The following is a 15,923-nucleotide window of genomic DNA, read 5'->3' as shown; positions in this document are numbered from 1 at the left end:
AGGTCAACTTCTGTTGTTTAAATGCAGTGTTGGGGAGTAACGGAATACATGTACTACCGTTACGTATTTAAAATACAAAATATGAGTAACCGTATTCCATTACAGTTACTGTTTAAAAAGGTGGTATTCTGAATACAGTTACTTTGCTGAAATAAAGGGATTGCACGGCGGTCTTTTCCTGTTTCATATGTCAGGCTATGCTCTCTCTATTTTTGGTAATTCCGTGCCGGTGAAAACCCAAACAAAACACGCATTAAGAGGCTGAAATGCCTGTGTCTCAATCTCACGTCTCATAATGATGTGAAGAAATTTTTTTTTTTTAAATTATTTAATATGAAGGCAATAGGCAGAATGTTACAGAAATAGTCCTAAAGAATATAGCCTCATGGGCAGTGTAGTCCGTGCTGCAGGGAGAATAGACTGCCATACCCGTTATGTGTCTGTGTGAGTCTATCAACTGCAAAGGATTTTATCTGCCTCTTTAGCTTCTACATAAATAAAATGTACTCATGTAGCACTTTTTATAGACAGAAGAATCACAAAGTGTCAGGGGCTGGGTCTGTGACGTTTTGAGGCTATTTTGTATTTTAGATTTTCTTATGTTAAGTTTGTGATAATAGGTTCTTGTGTTATTAATAGTTAGGATTTAGTTAAGTTTTATTCTGGTTTTTGTTTCATCTTTGTCTCCTTGTTTATGTGTCATGTTTCCTGTCCAGTGTGTCACGTGTTTCATGTCTGTGTTGTGTCCACATTGTCAAGCTCGTGTGTCATGTCTACATCTCTCCATGTTTCCTGTTTTATTGTGAAGAGTCCAGTGTTAGAGTCTAGTTAAGTCTCCTTCTGTTCTTCGTCGGGTCGCCTGTTTATCTTCATGTCATGTCTCGTCAGTCCACAGAGTTTTTGCTACTACTCAGGTTCAGGTTCATGTTCATGTTCAGACTTTTTTCACATTTATGTTTGCATGTTCCTCTTCAGTTCCATGTTCATGCCTTATGTCTTTTTTTTCATAGTTTAGTTTTCCCAGTTTAGTTTTTAGTTTAGATCTTGCCCCTATTCGCCTTGCCTTGTTTTGTCTTCACGTTTTTTCAGTCAAATAAACGACTAGCTTTTTTTTAAACCTTAGTTTGTTTCTCCCGTGTCTGCTATTGTGTCTGTTCCACAAATACACCGGCGTGCTTCATAGTGTAACAGAAGAAACAAACGTATAACATCAGATCAATATGAAACACAATAGAATGCAACATACAACACAAAGAAGTAGCACTAAGTGGTGTTGTAGTGTCGTGCGGCCTATTGCTAACTGCTCCAATTAGCTAGTTGCTAATGGTGAATTCTACCCCATGAGCATTCAGAGGGTTTTTTCTTAGAGTTCAAGATAAAATTAACAGTCATCAGTGGCAAGAAATGATGAGAGTGACTAAAAACAATAAATTATCTACCTGTACAACACATAAATGAGGTGTAACACATTATAAAGTGTTTTGTCCTATGCTAACACTGACTAATAGAGTTAGCAGCACAGCAATACTACAGGAGTGAGGTCTAAGGCATAAAACTGAGAAGAGGGTTAGTTTTAAATTTACAGTTGCATTTCAACATAATATATAATACTTATGCATTATGTATTTTTGATGATCTCTCCAGTATCTAGCTCACCACCCACCAACGCCACCAGCACCTTCTGTTTATTCTGTGCCAGTGTGTCTGTTTCTGTCCATGACAGCTAATGGAGTTTGGGGCTGAAGAGCAGCTGTATTACTCATGTAATGAATAATTGACAGAAGCAGTTGTTCCTCTTCAACACTTATCTATCATCTCTATTCTTATTCACCTCCATCGAGTCCTTTCTCTTTCTCTACACCAAACTCACCAAATCTCTTTCTACTGAAACTCCATTCTCTGGCTCATTCTGCCTTTAATAGCTCTCTCCCGCTCTCAAGCCTCCTGTATTTGCTCCATCCCCTGTCTTTTTCTGAATCCTTTTGGGAGTTTATCTGCGATTAGATGTCACACAAAAGACTCCATCTCCCTTAGATTTCACAGTGACAGTGCTGCTTTGGGCCGAGCAGTGAGCACTATAATTGGCACAGGATTCACAACATTAATAAATATAGTAATATAAGCTGATCCGACAGTTTTGAAAATGCTAGCCTCCAGTTATCATGACCAGCTAATTACAGTAAGAAAACAATTAAATGGTAGAGGAACTAGAAGCTGAACAGACAACAGGTTACATCCAAGTGTTTGTTTTTCTTTTTTCTTTTTAATCATTTATCTTTTGCCATTTGTCACCAAAACTTCTTTTACAATATAAAATTCACAGAAAAACTCACATTTCAACATTTAATTTGAAATGACTGAATAATGCAGCTTAGGATACGTGAAATCTTAATATTAAAAAAATTTGGATCAGTCATTTAAAAATGAGGGGGAAAAAAGATCAAAAAAGTATGTGCGCTCAATGAAACCTAAAATTTAAATTCATTTGAATATCCTATTCCCACCAACATGGCTTCTGCATAAAAAAAAAGAAACAGATTATCAGAAGATGGAAAATCTTTTTGCGCATTAGGGACTCATAGCATTACAGAAAGAAAATATTTTGAGACGCTGTCACTGGCATATCTTAAATGCCTTCAGCAATTATAACTGAACAAAGTAGCTGATGAGGAAGTTATCTTCTGATTGGCTGCCTCGATGCTAACTGTAACTGAAAATGAGTTTATATCCCAGTGATTATACAGGAGATGTATCACTGTCAAATCTTTAAGCTCAACATAAATGAAGCTTAATTGGGGTTCAGGTTTAAACTCCTGAAGAATACATTCTGAATACAGTACAGTACACCAAATGAATGTAAGCCGATGTAATGCCCTCTGACATGATGGAAACACAACTCTGTGTGTGTACATCCCCTGAAGCACCACATTGTACTGTAGGTTCTGAAATGGTTGAATCATTTTTCAACCCTAAAGTGAACTCATTCCCTCCTTTTCTCAGAGAGAGTATATTCAAGATGACATTACAGGGAAGTTTGTGTGTGTGTGTTTTCCCAGTGGTGCCCACTTAGCCTATATAGCACAAACAATCTGGCCTTTTCTACTCCTGTCAATAACACTCACTAAAATGCTCCATCAGTGCTAATTCATGCCGCAGAGCACTGCTGTTTTCTTTTCATGTGTCATTCTGCAGCACATTCTGAATCTTCTCTTTCAGAATGTCTGTCCTTTTACAGCATGTTGAGCATAGCTGGATTTGTTTTTGTCCTATACCTTCCAGCTCTCGTCTTTTTTTTTCTTGTCTACCTTTCTGCTCTTTTTCAGTCCATTTCCTGCTATTTTCAGTTACTCCATCTATTTCGCACTTAATAATAGGGAAAGAAATGGATTTGCCTTTTATTCATACCCACCTGTCACAAGCAGCATTTCCCTGCCACTGGATTTTATTCGCAGAAAATCTGTAGCAGTAACTTACTATTGCTTTTACTTTGTCTTATCCAAATAGAGGTCTAGCAATTGCACCTTCATGATGGAGAGTAACAGTACTGTCCAAAACTCTCAGGCTTACACTCATTTCTAAATAGGTGCAGCTATTTATTGAAACATACATTTAAAGTAAGACTTGGCGTAATTCAAACGAGCTTGTAACTCAATATTTGGTATGATCGCCTTCATTCTTCCAACACAGCCTGAATTCTTTTAGGCAACTTCTTTGTCATTTCTTTAAGTAGTCTTCAGTTCTCAGGCTTCTTGAAGGACATTCAAAGCTCTTCTTCGGATGCCTTTTATTCTGTTCGCTGTCAAGATGCTCCCACACCGCTTTAATAACACTGAAATTTGGATCTCCATGAAACCTGTTGATACTGATTTTCAGTCCAGTTCTTGTTTCCCTTCTATAAAAATGTCATCTTGACAGCCATCCTTCCATTCAGTCTGTTGGGTTTGGTGCTAGTTTTTATGCTTGAACAAGTCATAGGTCAGTGTTAAGCGGCTTCACAAACAAAGCACCATTCTTCTGGCTCTCTTCCACAGTGTGTCTTTGTCCTTTCTTCCTCCCCTCACCCCCAGGCGATCACGGCAGATGGCCGCCCCTCCCTGATCCTTGTTCTTCCGAAGGTTTCTTCCTGTTAAAAGGGAGTTTTTCCTTCCTACTGTCTTGCTCAAAGAGAGTAATTCGACTGCAGGAATTTTCTCTGTAATCTTTTACAGGCTTCAACTTATAATCCTTAAAGTGACTGCTATTGTAACTTGGCTCTGTATATATAAAATTGATTTGAAAATTGGAAAAAAAAGGACAGGTACAAGGACTGGACTGAAAATGAGTAAAAGAGCAGCCTATGTCCAAAGAAAAACTTTGAAAGACATTCAAGAAAAGCTGGAGAAATATTATCCAAAGGCACTTTAAAAATGACAAGAATGTCTGTTTCCTTGGAAGAAAAAAATTTAAAAAATGAGATGTGGGTCAAGATTTTTGCACAGGACTGTATTTATCTCTGACTCTGGCCAAAGCTGCATCATCTATCGGCATGATTTTCTGTCGCTCCTTTCTCCACTACATAGTACTGCTACTATATGTCTGTGTGGACTATTACATTTACATGGCTGGTTCAAGGCTAGTCTTGCTATTCATAACCAAACTTTGCATATATTGTAAAATGATGAGTTACGAAAAATTGCCACATCTTTTATTCCACAGCTACAAAATATGACTAAAGGCATTTGATGAATTCTGTTATGAGCTGTGATTTAATATAATACACTGGTTACACTAGCAACACTCTTACTGGTCCCGAAATTCAGTTTGTACAGAAGACATCGATGTCAAATATCTCTATATCTACCGAGTGCGATTAGTTTATTGTTACAAAGACATCCCAACCTTCAGAAGCACTTCTGTCAGTTTCTTAGTCAGTTTCATGATTTTCTTTTTCCTGTTTTACTTCTCCCACATTTGCACCTGAAGTTTCTATTTTTTTCTTTTCACCACACAGTCATTAAACTTGTATCTTCTCCTTCCTCTCTCCTCTCTGCCTGTCACCCTCTGTCTCTGCTTCTCTCCCTCCAACAGAGCAAGGGCTATTTTTACCCAGAATGCCATTGTTCTGCTCGAGCGCACACTTCCTTAGCACAGGCTTCCGCTTTAGGCAGCACTCTACTGCGGCACACATACACTCATATCCTCACAGAAGCACAAATGCACGCATGTAGACACGCAGCTCACATCAATGCAAAATGGAGGAGGCCTCTGTAGCTGAAGGCTTACCAGAAAGAGAGAGGGATGACAAGCAGAAGGAGGAAGAAAAGGAAAAGAAGGGAAGCAGAGAAGCTCATAGGGCTGGAGGGGTGAGGAAAACGGGAGAGTGACACAACGTGTGCACATATACTGTAATTCAGCTCAGCCTTTAGTCATGTGGTTCCCTGCTGAGTCTGATGCAACTGGCTTCAGTTTGTGGCAGAGGAGTACAACAATGTGTTTGGGTGTTTCCGCCCCATCAAATCCCTCATCACCCCCAAAAATAAAGAGATAAAAAGATTAAAGAGATCAAATAAATAAAAAAAATCACAATTACATGAAGATGGTCGAAATGAAAGTCCAATTTTGGAATAAGAACAAGATTAAAAAGAGCTTTTTTGCAAAGTTGGATCACTCCCATCACACCATAGATGCCACTGCTATGTCTGGCTTGGTCTCATATTTGTGGACAGTCAGCTGACCAGTGATGCTATATATTCCATACTCATCATGACATAGGAAGAGCATAGTACTTCATCCAAATACATGAGCCACATAATGTATCCACCTCTTCTTCATGAACATCATCTTGAAGTACTCACTGTTCAATAAGGGAGTATGCTGAAGCAACACAGCTTAACCTCAGGTCGGACTCTCCGATGAGCAGCAGAGACAGGTTATGATTGACAGCTGACTGGACCTTTCAGTTGACTTGCAAAGTAGCGTCAGAACCTGCTGAGCTATGGAAGTACTTCCTTGCTCACTTTATCCTTACAAATCAAACACAACATAACTCAGCTATCAACGCTCTATTTTCTTTGAGAATAAAAACATCTTAAATTCTACCCCCCACCTGTTTTTTGGACCTAATTTTTGTACACACCAAGTAAGACTGGGCGATATATTGCGTTTTTAAATATATCGATATATTTTTATACGAGATATGAGACGTGACAATATCGTTTATATCGATATAGTCTATGTTACGTTATAATTATACTTATGGAGCTGCTAGTTTGCCTTTCTTTCGTCCACTTTTGTCTCTACGCTGCGTTACTCTGCCTCGCCTCTCTCCTTCACTGAACACACCTCCCCCTCCCCCATCGCTTCACCTGCAGGCAACGACAAGATGGACATGGCAGCTATCAAAGAGGAGCTGGTCGGTAAAAAGAAAACATTTGGATATTACTATTCAACTGCTGGTGGAGGTAATCTTGTTAAAATGACATTAACACCATAACTGCATTAATACGGCAAATCTCTGTTAATGAGTTACCGCGTATCGCCCCGTGCGTGGGGCTCGACAGCGTCAACGCGTTGACACAACGGCCTAAAATCCTTTCATTTTCTCAAAAATCGACAGTGCGCCTTATGTTTGAATCCTGGTTGTGCTTACTGACCATGACCTGACCACGGCGGGCAGCAATCTGTCAAAAAATGTTTTAGTACGACGTTGATAAGCTACGAAACCGCACCGCTTGATGGTTGTCGGAGCATTTTCAGGATTACGGCCTTAGTCAGGAGCCTCGCGGAGTAATACGTACTGTGCTTCAACGTAATATTACTGGATTGTGTGTGTATAAGGACCACAAATGGCACCTGTTCAGAGACATGGTTACAAAGAGGATTTCAAACTCCAGGCAGCTGCGAAATCTGTCTGTCTTTGTTATTATGCTCAGCGTCTTTTAGTTTACATTTTGACTGCACAATTGTGAGCTTTCAGTTATGCACAAAAACAACATTGTTTTATTTTATTTATGGAGCATTATTATTTAATAAATGCTGATAATTTATTTCGGAGTAACTTTTTCATGTGCATCTACGCTGTATGTTAATAAAAGTGCCTGTGTGAGACCTGGGACACAGCTTTGACTAAGAACTCTCTTTTTGTCCTCACTTTATGGCTTTAAAAAAATATCGAGATGCTAGAACATCGAAATATGAATTTTGGGTCATATCGCCCAGTCCTAACACCAAGTCTTGAACCCCAAAGACACTCTGTAATGATTTTTGGGCAGGTTTCACTGCTTGGTGAACAGGTTGCATCACCTCTCTCATTGAGCCTGAGCAGCCTGACTTTTATATGGCAACAAAAAGCTGATTTCACAGGAGCCCTCCCACATAAACATTTTTCCTCCTGCAATTTTCAGAATAGCTTTCGATTGTCCTCCATCTCCATTCTAATTCCTCCCTCTGGAGCTCCATCTCCTCTTCAGTTTCTACTTCGTCTCTGAATTTCTTGCTGTTTTCTGCACCTCATCCTTCTCTCCTGTCTGCTGTCCAGCGTTAATATTTCATGTGAACAACTGCGCACACACACACACACACACACACACACACACACACACACACACACACACACACACACACACACACACACACACACACACGGGGAATATGACTGCGAGCAAATAACTGAGAAATAAACAAATAGCCAGAAAGTGAAAAACTATGTGATAGCAAACATTATGATCACACATGCACTTGTGGAAATGACAAACACTGTGCACATATTAAACTTAAACTTTCCATTACGTCAGTACTTTTTAGAAGGTGCCTCTTTTTTCTTTTTGTGTCCTCTTGTTAAATTTCAGATTTCGTAAGACTCTCACATAAGTTATTTTGGATAATTCTACAAGTCCCAGAGACTCTGGTTTCATTTAGATTTCCTGTTGTCAAGCCAACAAAGTGAAGTGAATTAAAGTGAAGCGAGCTCAGAAGAGAAAATAGGATGAAATGAGTATGACGCATTGCATCATAAAATTGTTTGGCTGAGACTAATCTAAAAATAATATTAATAGTAAAGAAAATCCTTGATTAAAGAAAAATGTCAGTGTGTTTATTTTTATTTTTTTACATCCCCTTTTGGTCGCTTCATACAACATGTACACTAAACATTGGAGCCTCCTGTGAAGTGAAACATGTATGACAAATCAGTCAAATGTAGATCTTTTGTTAGTGTTGGATTGGATTAGGAGATAGGGCTGGGTATCGTCACTGATTTCTAGAATCGATTCAAATCCGATTCACAAGGTCCCAAATCGATTCGATCCACGATTCGATTTAATTCGATTCGATTCGATTTAAATCTGGGAAATTTTGACAGTCAGAAGTATAATTCAGATCAGAACATTTACATATTTTTGTATCTATAAAAAGGAAGCTGACACTCGCAAGACTTTATCCAAGGTGTGAGCATCACAGCAGATGCCTTTGTGTCAAAGTAGCTGAAGATAAAACACAGAAAAACATGAAGGTGATTTTCCTGGCCTGGGATTTTATAAAAATATTCTGCAGTACATCAAAAACGAAAGAAAACCATTAATTAATGAACATTACCTCTGACGTTACAGCGGTTTTATTAGACACACGGCTAAGCATTTTGCATTTTGAATAATATTAAAAAGTTTAAATTTGTTCAGTATTGAACAGCAGAAATGAGGTTTTCTTTTCGGAAGAATGTAAAAGGGAAAAAAAACAGCGGCCGACAGCGCTGTAAGCAACAGTAGACTTGTGCATAACAAGCAAGCGAATAATGAAGAAAGCGAAACTGTTCGAGAGAGAGAGAGAGGGTGGGAGGGAGAGAGGGGGAGGGAGAGAGGGGGAGAGAGAGAGAGAGAGAGCTGCGCATCGCAATGGAAGCAAAACAGTAAAAGAGTGAATTCATGACGATGTTTATGTGAAGCGTTTGGATCTTCTTTTGCTGCTGGTTCGGTCAATATTGTTTGGAGAGAGATCAAACTAACAGCTTTAGAATCAGCGCATAAAGGGCGTGAACACAAAGCGCCGACCCGGATCAGCGAGCTGTCGGCTTTCAGCCCCGACTGTGAGAAAGGCGACATCTAACTGATTCTGATCCGCGGGTCGCGCTGTGTGTTTAAGTCTATGTGCAGAATCCCTGTACCTGCTCTCATTTACTGTTTGGTGGTTCTTGAAATTTTGTGAGATGTCACCAGAGATTCTGGCATTTCGGACAAAATAAATTTATATTAAAAAATCGATTCAGGATTTTAATGAATCGATTTTACGTTATCCAAGCCAGAATCGATTTTAATCGATGAATCGATTATAAAAACCCACCCCTATTAGGAGACGTAGAAGCAATAAAAGGTGGAGAGGAGGGAGAAGGATAAGTAGAACAAAGTATAGAAAAACATAAAATATGAGAAATTAAGCTTGAGGAGGAGGGAAAGAAGGAAATGAATTAACGGTTGGGGATGAAAAGGAGGAGGAGGAGAAGGAAACAAAAATAAATTAGAGAAGGGAAGGGGGTATGGAGGGGGTGGAGGAAAGGCTCACAGGGAGGACAAACAGGTGGAGGATGAATTATAGGTGCTTTTGTGGTTATGTAACCGAAGCAGGTCTCACTTTCACTTCACACACATTTTAAAACATTTTCTCATTTTATCATCACAATGGAGCCTCTTTAATTATGTAACCTTATTCTGAGAGGTGACGGAGCGAGTGCATAAGGCTGTGTATGAGTGTGTTTGTGTCCATGCGCATGCATATTGTGTCGCCGTCTGTCTTTCTCCTCCTACCTGTTTTCTGTCTCTGGCCAGCTATTCTTAACAGAGCCAATAAAACTTGAGACGAGGTTGATGTGCCCACCTCGTTCCTCTGCTGCTGCTACATTTTTCATATGTTGCCAATTTATAGCTGCCATGATGATGATTGTGAAGTTACCTAAAGCTAGGACTGTAACCACTGTAAACAGAATACAGAGCCTTTAGACAAATTGGCAGTTTTCATCAGCATCTGGCTGTTTTCAGATTTGTGAGGATTTTTTTGAGAAATTTCTATTATATAGGCTACCTGAATTAGCCTTTCCACAGAGAAGCAGCTATTATAAAGAGTTCTAGAAGCTAAACATATACTGTATCAGGCTTATAAACTGTAAATTTGTCAGCTTTCTTCCTCTGAGCTAAACTTTATGCCCAAATATGCTCCCTTGAGCATTCATTTTCTATTTTCTACAGGCGAAACCCATATCCAGTATTTTCCAGTATTATACAATGTTTTGTTCCCTTGAAGGAGTCATGTATTATTAAGTGGAGATTTCAGACTGAAATACAGGCAAAACATTGCATTTGTGGAAAATTTGGGATTTTATCATACCACACCAAGATTCTGTCTTACCTGTGCAGGCAAAATCTCTCCAAACCAGACAGCTGAGGCAAGCCTCAGAAGTGAATGAGATCTACTGCTGATATAAAATCATGGCCATTTACACACTTTTGCATTGAGTTTGAGGAGAATTGGTTCATAATGACTGTTGACCATCCTCTGAGTTCTTTCTGGTCATATTGCATCTCCTCATAGTTCGTAGTTCTTTCCTTTTACAGAGCTTTGTGACTTTACAGCAAAGAATATTACCGCCCATAGAAATGAACAGGACTACTCATCCTTGGGCCTGCAGGGTGGCTGTAGCTCAGGTGGCAGAGCAGGTCAGCCACTAACCAGAAGGTCAGTGGTTCGATCCCAGGCTGCCTCCTGGCTGCATGCCAAATATCCTTGGGCAAGATACTAACCCCGATACTGCCGGACACTGGCGCCACCGGGCCGGTGGCGCCAGTGTCCGGCAGCCTCGCCTCTGTCAGTGCGCCCCAGGGCAGCTGTGGCTACAATGTAGCCAGTGTGTGAATGTGTGTGTGAATGGGTGAATGACTGAATGTAGTGTAAAGCGCTTTGGGGTTCTTAGGGACTGAGTAAAGCGCTATACAAATGCAGGCCATTTACCATTTGGGCCACTAGGCCCCCAACCACTGTGCAGCTCCAGTACATTGGATAAAGGTTAAGTACCATTTATCCAATTTACCATTTTCAACACCAGTTTCACCTTGTGGTTGTGAAGTTCCTGTCTAGATTCACTCAGACAAGCCGGTGATTTGAACTAGTAACCTGACTGTGACTAACAGCTTAGAAGTGGAAGACTTTATGGCTGGCAGATGGACATGATGTGTTTACAGTCTAACCCACAAATCTGTCACAAGAGCTATTTTAAACAGACTCACTGTCTCATTGGGACCGGCTGACACACAGAGATAGGCACACAAATAAACACCAAATGCAAAAGGGAACTCTGTACAGTCTGTGCAGCGTAAGCATGTTTCCCTGCACAAGTTTGTGCACTGTATGCGTGTGTGTGTGTGTGTGTGTGTGTGTGTGTGTGTGTGCGTGATTGTGTTCGTGTGCACATATATAGAGCCTGGAGGCACTAGAGGATTTTGACTCCTGCAGTAATAGGTTGGCAGGTAGCCAGGAGCAGAGCAGCACAGAGCTACATTGGTTCTGGCTATCTCAGCTCTGGGTCAACACAGAAAATCAAGACGGACAACTAGCTCCAATAACAGTTTGTGTTCTGGGAACAAATAAGCCACCATAAAACTTTTTTTAACATATAATAAATATTGTATTTCCCCAAACGAATAAAAGTTCAATTTAAAATTGTCTTCAAAAAATAACATTAGATATATCACTACATTATGAAATAGATTATCACCATTACACCAAACTATCACAGATGTTTTTAGCCTTTTTAGTTTATTTTTTTTAGTTTTAAGGCATTTTTTGGCAGCTATGTTTCACAGGCTGGAAGATACATTTCTTTTAAATTAAAGAAAATAAAAATAGAGTTAAAAGAAAAATGAATTCAGAAGAAAGAAAAATGAATGTTAAACTGGGCGTGAAACACTGCATGCATTAAGGCTAATTTACACCATGGAGCCTTCCATTACAACACTGTCATAGATTTATTGCTGTCTGTGAAGCTGGATTTGAGAAATAAGTGTTTAAAGATAAGGTTATTAGCGCATGTGTAGTTCCATCTGGAGCCAGTACTGAATGTGACATCTCTGAGTTTGCTAACTAGTGACAGAACTGATACCTCTGTGGTATCACCTGTTAGCTGTGATTTTGGGGCTTGTATAGCACTTTAGAAATGAGGACAGTGTGGAGAAGAGCCTGTTTCAGTCTGTTAATTTTAGCAAAAGCTAACCGATCAACGCAAAATCTGATCACTGACATGCACATATTATCTTACAGGTAGACTGCTTGCAAGAAGTCGTTTTTATCTGGAGTAACATTTTTGATATTGCATTGAAGCTAAATTTTGCAACGTGCTTTCTGTGGACCTGAGTTCTCGTGGCTAATCTGTCTGTCCTTGATATTTATTATTGAGTGGCTTGTATATGTTGTGCTATTTCTTAAATCTTAACATATTGTATTGTTAAATAATCTAGTCTGTTTTTGTTACTGTTACTGTACTGGAGCAACTGTAACCTACATAATTTCCCTAGGGATTAATAAAGTATGCTGATTCTGATTAACTCTGATTACATACATGACTACAGAGACCTAGAAGCTGTAAGTCCTATTTTTTCTTGTTTTCATCATTACAACTACAACCCAAATTACCTCTTGGGAAAACAAAGTGAACTATTTCAAAGTTTTTTGCCTTGCTGTTTGTACAGAGATTTGAACCTTGTCATCGGTGTTGGGGGCTGCTGGGTATTATTAGGATGGAATTGATCTAGCCTTGGTTTTAGTGTTAAAAAGACTGCAGACTTTGAAGTACTGAATTGTGTACTTTGAAGTGCAGAAGGCAGTCCTCACTTGGACAGGAGTATTATGGGTAGGGGAGATTGCTGGCTCATCCCGCAGGGCAAAGAAAAAGACACAATCAGACAGTTGCTAGAAAGGGAGGTGGAGGGAAAAAAATCTTGAGGAAAATTTAGCTGAGGGCTTAGAGCGAGGAGAGGAGAAGGAAAGTCTTCCACTGTGAAAGCAGTGAGTGAGGCAGAGGGGGAGGGAGGAGGAGGGTTAGAAATGGAAAGTAAGTGGAGGTGGGGGCGGACATGAGAGGAGATGGAGTGTTGCAGGAAGAAAAAAACACACGCAGACAATAGAGAGAGAGAATGATCGAAAAGAAGTAAATGTGAGTGTGCTCAGAGTAAAGAAAGGGGCAGGAAAATAAGAACCTCGCTCAGCTCTGGTTTCCTCCTGTTTGCTCCGTGACTCACTAGATGGGAAATACAAACGCAGCAGTAACATGAAACTGAATGTCGCTGGTAATAAAACAAAGTGAGATATCTCTTCACTATTTTGTAGTGCAGAGAGGGAATTGTAATTTAATTTGAACGCATATAAAATCACTACACAATAAACACAACATTTACAGCCATGTGTAATTTTCCGCTTAAATATCAAATTTTCATTTGAGACAGCTGATTCAGGACTCAGGGTGTTTGAGCATAAGATCAAAGCCTTATTGTAACTTAACATCATACTCATACTGCTTGAGGAATAAACCCAGCATTTGTTAACAGCTTATTTAGTAATGTGCATCTATATACTGCACACTTGCATCACACAGACACAGAGATCACACAAATTGAAATTTTCAGGCACCAAAATGGGAACATATAGACTTCCTGTATGGGTTGTTACATGTAGCTCGTTTAAGCACATAGTAGGCCACATTATTTTTGAGATGACTGCCTTTAAAATGCTCCACAATCCAACAACACCACTAACACCATTGAGAAGTTTAATGCAGTTACTCAAAATACCGTACGTGAACCTAGCAGGGACTGTAATTGCCTGTTGGCAATCAGCTGTCAGTCAAAATGACCCAAGTTGGAACTTTAGGTCTAAACAAAATTAAAATGGTTAAATTATTAGAAATCCCTTTTCTTGTCTTTTAAATAAAGCTGTAAACCATTTCCTGGAAAGTTTGTATCATGGGAGCTAACTGGGAGTTACTCACGTGTAGGTTCAAGAAACTGCAGTTTTACTTCCATAGTGGCTATTTTTTTTTCCAGCTTTGCTGTTTAGGAGTAGCTAATGTGGTCTGAATCATAGTAATTCAACGAGAGGAGAAGGACCAGGCTGCAGGGATCTGATAAGCTAATGTCTGTCCCTAAAGGAAATAACTTTATTTATGTATTTATTTTATTTTTCATTTTTAGTCCTAGTAGTCTTCTGCATGAATCAACACAAGCTAGAAGACATCACGTGAAGCATTTTTGGACTTTCCACAGATGTCTCTGGTGGGTGCCACAAAAGGCTTTAGACATCTTTTCTCACATATGCCGTTATAATCCTTGTAAGAGCTGTGAAAAACATGTGAAAAAAAATCACAAACGACCCATTGTCTGAATAGTTTAGTAGTTGAAATTTAGTAAAGTAATTTGTTTACTGTGTACTTTTCTTCAAATAAAAGTTTTGAGCCAGTTTTGCTGCTTTTGAAGAATACTTCAAGCTCATCACTGCCCATCAAATTCTTGCAGGAAGAAAAAGGGAAATCACAGAGGCACAAGGAGGGCAGAGGGAGTAATGCGCAAAAAAAAGGAGAGGAGGAGGGACACAAAGAGTGAAAGAAATGGAAAAAAGAAACCAGAGAGTGAGCAGAGATGCAGGCAAAATGTCAGACTGAAAGATGGAAGCAGCAGGAGGGGATAAGGATATTAGTGAATTAGAAAGAGAGATGAGAGGAGGATGAGGGGTTAGAAGAAGAGAGGGGAAGAGAAGAGAAGAGAAAAGAGAGGCAGACTACAGTGAATTAGTTCTGCCTCATCAAACTGGCAGTTCTGGCTTAGAAATGCTTTGGGGCCAGGATTTCTGTGAGGGTGCGTGTGAGTGTGTTAATGGGCTTGTGTGTGTTTTTTCTCCTCTTTTTTTCGTTTGCATATACAAGTGTGAGCATGTCTATTTATACTGTATGTGTGTGTGTGCATGTGTGTGTTTGGATAAAAGAATGTGTACTCCTTTTCTGTTTGTGTTTGTGTGTAAAGAGCATCACTGACTCCCCCAGAACAGAACTGATGTGATGCTGACATTTAGACAAAAACACAAGCTCCGTCTTTTAAAAGAGCATCTCTGAGAGTGAAGCTCGCGGAGAGCTGACAGGGTCAGACATGACTCCTACTGCTGCTGAGTACAAAACACAAAGAAAAAAAACCCCATAAACTGTACCTCTCACGTCACAACACCTCATTTCATCTCCAAGTACCCAACAACATCCTGCTCAGAATGAGCTTTTTAGTGAGAGCAGAGCCTCATTACTGGCCTAGATCAGAAACTTGGTCTAATTAGGCTGAACTATGATTCAGGAGCTTAACTCCAAGTGATGGATTGAAATATAAGACCAAATTTAAAAAAAAGGAATCCCTATCAGCAGTGAGTCAGTACTCCATTCACTGAGCCATCACTGCTATAAGAAGTAGGGAAAATAACTTATTGGTGCTCTGATGCAATAGTACCTGACATCTGGGCAATTGAAACTAACGCTCAAAAAGCTTGCCACTTCCAAAATTGCTGAGAGGGCTTTTCAAACGCATTTGCAGTTTCAGACTTATAAGGAATGTGAAGGTTCAAAGAATTTGACTGTCGTGTATTATTTGTTGCCAAAGTTACCCAGTTCACACAGGAACTCTTACGCAAACTAACATAAAACTGATTACAGTCAGAGTTAAAAGAATATACATAAAAGAGCATTGCTTATATTACGTGTATTTTTAACATTTAATTCTCAGCTTTAGCAGTATTAATAGATCATATAAACTCATCATATAAACACTGATTGCTCACTCATTATTAAAATGAGAATAACGACTGAAAGAATGTGTTTACTGAGTTAACAGCATCCCCACATGACCAAACAGTGATACCTCTGTATTTAAAGTCCACCT

General features: G+C 39.5%; 1 protein-coding gene across 1 annotated transcript in view; it reads right to left on the bottom strand.

The window, feature by feature from the left end:
• The window catches only part of bsna (bassoon presynaptic cytomatrix protein a), a 128,805-nt gene that overhangs the window by 41,569 nt on the left and 71,313 nt on the right, over positions 1–15,923 (bottom strand). The gene's annotated exons all lie outside the window — the stretch shown is intronic.

The sequence above is a fragment of the Rhamphochromis longiceps genome, linkage group LG20 (assembly GCF_057381845.1).
Source record: "Rhamphochromis longiceps isolate RC_006_pf linkage group LG20, R_longiceps_female_GT1.1, whole genome shotgun sequence".
Classification (NCBI taxonomy): Eukaryota; Metazoa; Chordata; class Actinopteri; order Cichliformes; family Cichlidae; genus Rhamphochromis; species Rhamphochromis longiceps.
The sequence above is the reverse complement of the archived record's forward strand: the minus strand, read 5'-3'. Positions and strand labels throughout refer to the sequence as shown.